The following is a 6,000-nucleotide window of genomic DNA, read 5'->3' as shown; positions in this document are numbered from 1 at the left end:
GATGCAGGACAGTTGAGGCTCACATGCCTCATCACCGCAGAAGCTATCACTGGAAAGCTGTCCTGGCCAGGCCTGTGTCCTTTGGCTCCAGTTGGGAGTGAAACGGATGATGTCTGATTTTTGACGAAATAATTTTTTTTAAAAAAATTATGATTTTCAAGTTTATACATTTCAATAATTTTGCAGTCATTTTAACATTTCAAAACTTGACTTCCTTCCCCCTCTTTCTGCAGTTCCTTAAATTGATTCTTCATATCTTATGCATATCCAAATTACCTTAATTTCTTCATTTATGCATCTGCTTTAAATATATAATCTTATTAAACTGCAGGTTATTCCAATAATCCTGCCAATGTTCTAATCTGTTTACAGTTTGTAACTATTCATTCAACCATTTCCATTCTTTAATAAAAAGTTTGTTCTCTTGCTCCTAGAAACGGTCAGCATGTGACAGAGGCCACATCCTGGGAACGGTTTGACTGGCCACCTAAACCAGGTGAGAGCAGCCAAAGAGTCTCAAATGCTCAGGAACTTCCCCTGTGTGCAAAGACAGGCTCCAGCAGATTGAGCGGACAAGACCAAGCGTGGGCCCAGTGGTCAAGAAGGTGGTTTCTGCAATGCTGTGGAGGGAAGTGAGGGGCAGATGGGGCTCATCCACCTATAAAGATAGCCCATCGAGGAGAAGGAAAACTCTGATCCTAATTTGCCTTGTGGGATATCTTTGGGAGCTTAAAAGGCTAAGGAGTAAAGCCTACACAAATCTGGAGTGGAGTCCCTCAGGCGGTTGGATGGCGCCGTTTACAACCCCTTCTGACAACTCCTGCAGCCCAACTGGTGCCTAACTCTGCTTTCCTTGGAGACACATCTGCAAAGCCAAGAGAGGGAGTCTTGTCATCTGGGAAGCCCAGGACCTGCAGACACACTGCCCAGTCTTGCTCCCTGGAGAGGTCACTTTGGGACTGCTGACACTGTTGCTTGACTTTTGACCTCACCCCTGGAGGCGCACTCCATTGCTTCTCAAGACAGACAAATGCCAACATTAAAAAACTATTTGAAAGATTTTTATTTCATTCACAAAAGACAATCTGGCATGTGATTAGGACAGTGGTTTTCAGACAACGGGTGACACGTTTATTGATCCAGTTTGGAAGTCTCTGTCTTGTCTTCGCACATGCGCAGTTCCATCTAGGAGCAACAACAAGGGAAGGAGCCAAACTGTCGACTCCTGCAGCGAGACTCAGGATTTCCACTCATGCTCACAAACGTAGGAAAAAGCACCGCCTAGGATAAAAGGATGATCACAGAATAGCATGTTTGTAAAGGAACTTGATTAGAATAATAATGATGATGATGATTTTTTATTTTATTTTTCTATTTGGGTTTGTGGGGAAGGGGGGAACTGGGTCTTGGTGGGGAGGGAGATCTGTGCTGGAGTTGCTGGCCTCACTGCTGTCGCTGCCCGGAAGAGAGAAGAAGAGAAAATATTTTTAATCTTTCCATTTCTTATTATGTTGACAACCCATCTTTCCTTCAAGGATCTCCAGGTGGCTTACGCTATTCTCCCTTTCTTTCATTATATTTACTTCCTCATTCCATTTCTCTTCCAATATCTCTTCCTCCTCCTCCTTGCAGACCAGGGGGTGGATTTTAGGGGCACGACAGCAGGAGGCCAGCAGCTCGCACAGCCTGCCACACTGGCCATTCTCTCTTTCAACAGCCTTGGAGAACAACTGAGTAGGCATCTAGAGCGTCAACTGAACAGGCATGTGGATCAGCTAGTCACTGGGCACAGTCTATTCTTTTGGAGGGGGCTTTCCCCAGTTTCCATTTATAAGAAGTTTGAAAGGTTGCCTCTTTATAAAGTCTGTTTCCTTGTGACGAGAGACCACACTGGAGACTCTGTGTTTTTGAAATATATCAAGGTAAAGGGACTCCTGACCATTAGGTCCAGTCATGGCCGACTCTGGGGTTGCAGCGCTCATCTCGCTTTATTGGCAGACCGGTCATGAACAGCTTCCGGGTCATGTGGCCAGCATGACTAAGCTGCTTCTGAACCAGAGCAGCGCACGGAAACGCCCTTTACCTTCCCGCCGTAGCGGTACCTATTTATCTACTTGCACTTTGACGTGCTTTTGAACTGCTAGGTTGGCAGGAGCAGGGACCGAGCAACGGGAGTTCACTCCGTCGTGGGGATTCGAACCGCCAGCCTTCTGATAGGCAAGTCCTAGGCTCTGTGGTTTAACCCACAGCGCCACCCGCATCCCTATTATTTAATTATTTAGATACTTGGGTTTGGAGCGAAGGGAGAACTGGGTCTTGGAGTGGGGTGGAGCTGTACTGGAGCTGCTGGTCTCACTGCAATTGCTGCCTGGAAGAGAAATGAAGAGAAAAAATTCTTAATTTTTTCATTGATTACTACATTGATGACCCATCTTTCCTGCAAGGATCTCCAGGTGGCTTGCGTTATTCTCCCTTCCTCCCTTCCTCATCCCATCCCTGAACTCTTCTTGAATCAGGGAGCTGCCTCCCCCCATCCCAGTGATCCAGATTCTCTCTGGCCTCCCTGTTCCTCAAGAACAAAGATCAACACTCCCCATCTATATATCGGTGGCATCCATCCCCTGGTCGCTTGGTCTTACATAAATTGTTTTCACCTTCACTAAAGATTCCTTCTGATCTTCATAACCATCACTTCATCCTCCCATTTCTCTTCCAATATCTCTTCCTCCTCCTCCTCACAGACCAGGGGATGGATCTTTGGCACATGACAGCAGGAGACCAGCAGCTCACGCAGCCAATCTTTATAAACTAATCTAACCATGACTTGGTTCCCTATGTTTCTGAATCTTGAGGGATAGTAAAAGAAACAGAATGCAGAAGGAATTAGGAATTAGGAATCCTACTTATACTTTATATGAAGAAAGTCTCTTCATTACACCAGAAAACATATTTCCTTTCTCACAAACTACCTCCTCAAACTAAAGAGGCTCATCTTTAATTTTATAGTCTCTTTCCTCTTTTGTGCAGTTCTGCCCCTCCTTTCGCCACTTTTCTTCTCTTCCCGATTCTCCAATTAGTCCAGCCGTTTCTCCTAGACCACGCTATGCCATCTTTGCCATCTTTATAGGTTAGTGTTTAATATAAGTTCAATATTACAAGTGTTGCCTTCTTTTTTACCTTTGTTTTCCAGTAACTTCCACTCTTTTACCCCAAACAGCGCTGACAATCCAAGTCTTTTAACTCAGTCGCTTTCGCTGGGCTCAAGCCACTTCAAAGTAAAAAACAAGTTAAGTCCTTGAATTCAGCTTCTTTTAATGGGCTAGTACTGCTGCTGCAGAGTGAAATTTGAATCTGTCTTCCTTTTCTTACTGGTACTTGTTAGAGAAATCTTTGCTTATGGTTACGTATAATGAGAAAGATTTCCAATATGTTTAAGATAAAATCTCCCGTTCTTTACTCTTTATGTGCTAGTCTTTTGGGTCTGTTTCTGAGCAGTTCAGTTTGTATAAATAAGTCTCACAGACCCTCTTCTCCTCAAGCTCTCCTTGTTAGCTGCCGTTCTTACCCTTTGGGACTTGGAGGCTTGCTGCTGAGGATTGCTCGTGTCCTTGCGTCTAGGTACTCTCTGTCGACTCACCTCCTGGTTAGGACGTGGGCTTCAAAGGGTTCCTTTTTTGACGCTGCCGGACAATGTCAGCCCTGGGCCACGCCCAGAGCCTTTTTGGGGGTCGTGTAGCCTCCGCGTTGCCCCCCAAAGTTCCCTCTAACAGCTGCTAGGCGCGGAGAACCCTCGAAGCACATCCACAACGGAGGGCGGAAAAACCGGAAGCCCTTACATACCAGGTTTGGGAGGGGGATTTGGTCTGCGATAGGCTTTTTCCGTAGGGACGCAGGTGGCCACAGAGCCTAGGGCTTGCTGATCAGAAGGTCGGCAGTTCGAATCCCCGCGACAGGGTGAGCTCCTGCGGCTCGGTCCCAGCACCTGCCAACCTAGCAGTTCGAAAGCACAAAGTGGAAGTAGATAAATACCGTATTTTTCGCTCTATAAGACGCAATTTCCCCCCTCCAAAAATTAAGGGGAAATGATCAAAGAGGCAGAAATAGGAGATGATTGGATCCCTTTAAGAGCTCGAAGCATGGGTACCCCCCAAAAAAATTTAAAATTCTGTTTTGTAATTTGGAACTAATGTGATTTGATTGGTTTGCTAATAAAAAATATTTTATAAAAAAAACAAAAATTAAGGGAAAATTTGTGTGTGCCCTATGGAGTGAATGCAGGCTGTGCAGCTAAGCCCAAAGCCAGAGCAGGCAGAAGGAGCACTGCGCAGCGCTCCGTCTCACTGTTCTAGCTTGGGGATGGCTGCGCAAAGCCTCCGCAGGACAGCGGGGTGCCTTCACCCCGCTGCTCTGCGGAGGCCTCAAAGGCTGCGCTCTGGGGGCTTAAGGCAGCTATCCGCAAGCCTTCCAAGCACAGCAGGAGTTCCCGCTGCACTCAGAAGGCTTGCAGATAGCCGCCTGAAGCCTGGAGAGTGAGAGGGGTCGGTGCACACCGATCCCTCTTGCTCTCCAGGCTACGCTTTGCTGGAGAGGCGCTGCACAGTTTTCCCTCTCTGCGCAGCGCCCCTTCAGCGAAGCGGGAGGAGAAATGGAAGGGGCTCCGTTTCTCCTGCCGCTTCGCTGAAGGGACACTGAGCAGAGAGGGAGAGAATTCCTCCCCCCCGTTCTCCCCCTCCTATGATCCGGTGCGTCTTATGGTCCGGTGCGTCCTATAGAGTGAAAAATACGGTAGGTGCCGTTCTGTCGGGAAGGTAAACAGCCTTTCCGTGCACTGCTCTGCTTTTGCCAGAAGCGGCTTCGTCATCCTGGCCACATGATCCGGAAGCTCTATAGAGCGAGATGAGCGCGCAACCCTAGAGTCGTCCGCGACTGGACCTAACGGTCAGGGGTACCTGTACCTTTACCTAGGCTTTTTCCAGATCTGCCTTACTGCCCTATGTTTCTAAATCTTGAGGGAGAGCAAAAGAAGCAGAATGCAGAAAGAATTAGACATCCTACTTACACTCAAGAAGAAGAAATCTTTATTTTGCCGGAAAACATCATTACTTCTCACAAACCACCTCCTTTCTCCTGAACTATCCTCAAGTAGTTGCTCTTCCCAAAGTCCTCAGCCAAGTCACTCAGCAGGGGGACGTGTCACAATGGAGGCCCTGACCCTGTTGCTTTAGCTACCTTGCTTAACAATGTGAATTGTTCCCCTTAACATTAATTTTTCAAATATATCTTCCAGTGGGTTTTTATTTTATTTATTTAGGAAGGATCTAGAGCTGGCTTCATCCAGCACGGTGCATTTCTGGACAGGACAGGAAACACCTTGCAAACACACACTTTTCAACATGGCGGTGTCACCAAGGAAAAACACTCCTGGCCTAGACTATGGCTGCTGTTTCTCAATTCATAGTAAAAAATGACCCTTCTCAACATCCTGTAATCATCTGTCCAGTATTAGGATGGACAGGAGCAGGACTTCACCCTTAGACCCCCTCATCCCCCTGTTTCTTTCTGTTTCTGCCCAGTGTCTTCTGCCAATCAACAGCTTTCCTTAGCTTGCAAGGAAGTGAAATGTTATGAGTTACTTGGTGCCAGACTCCCCTTTGCCATGAGTTTCTGGGTGCCAGGCACTGAACCCCTGGACCCTGAACATCAGGGAAATTGATCTAAGCTGTACCCCAAGCGCTACATTTGATTGTTGGTTATTAAATACTGATTGAAACCATTTTATTTCATTCACAAAAGAAATTTTGACATGTGATTATGATAACATTTTATATAATAAAGGTGACACGTTTATTGATCCTTTTTGTAAGTTATTATTTGTCTACTTTAATGTATTTTTTATATATATTAATCAGTAAGGGGGTGGGGTGGGAAGCAGTTTTGCATATGAAACTGGTGGATGGCTGTCATTAATCCAGATCAATTTCATAGAATCATAGAAACTTA

At 46.2% G+C, this 6,000-nt stretch overlaps 1 long non-coding RNA gene across 1 annotated transcript in view; it reads right to left on the bottom strand.

Moving 5' to 3' along the window:
• Positions 1-420: 420 nt before the first annotated feature.
• LOC309535738 overlaps positions 421-6,000 on the bottom strand; it is a 110,102-nt gene continuing 104,522 nt past the window's right edge. Inside the window, exon 3 of the long non-coding RNA XR_014221364.1 lies at positions 421-987. This is a non-coding gene — a long non-coding RNA (uncharacterized lncRNA). The remainder of the gene's footprint in view (positions 988-6,000) is intronic.

Source organism: Podarcis vaucheri (genome assembly GCF_965113315.1).
Source record: "Podarcis vaucheri genome assembly, chromosome: 6".
NCBI lineage: Eukaryota > Metazoa > Chordata > Lepidosauria > Squamata > Lacertidae > Podarcis > Podarcis vaucheri.
The sequence above is the reverse complement of the archived record's forward strand: the minus strand, read 5'-3'. Positions and strand labels throughout refer to the sequence as shown.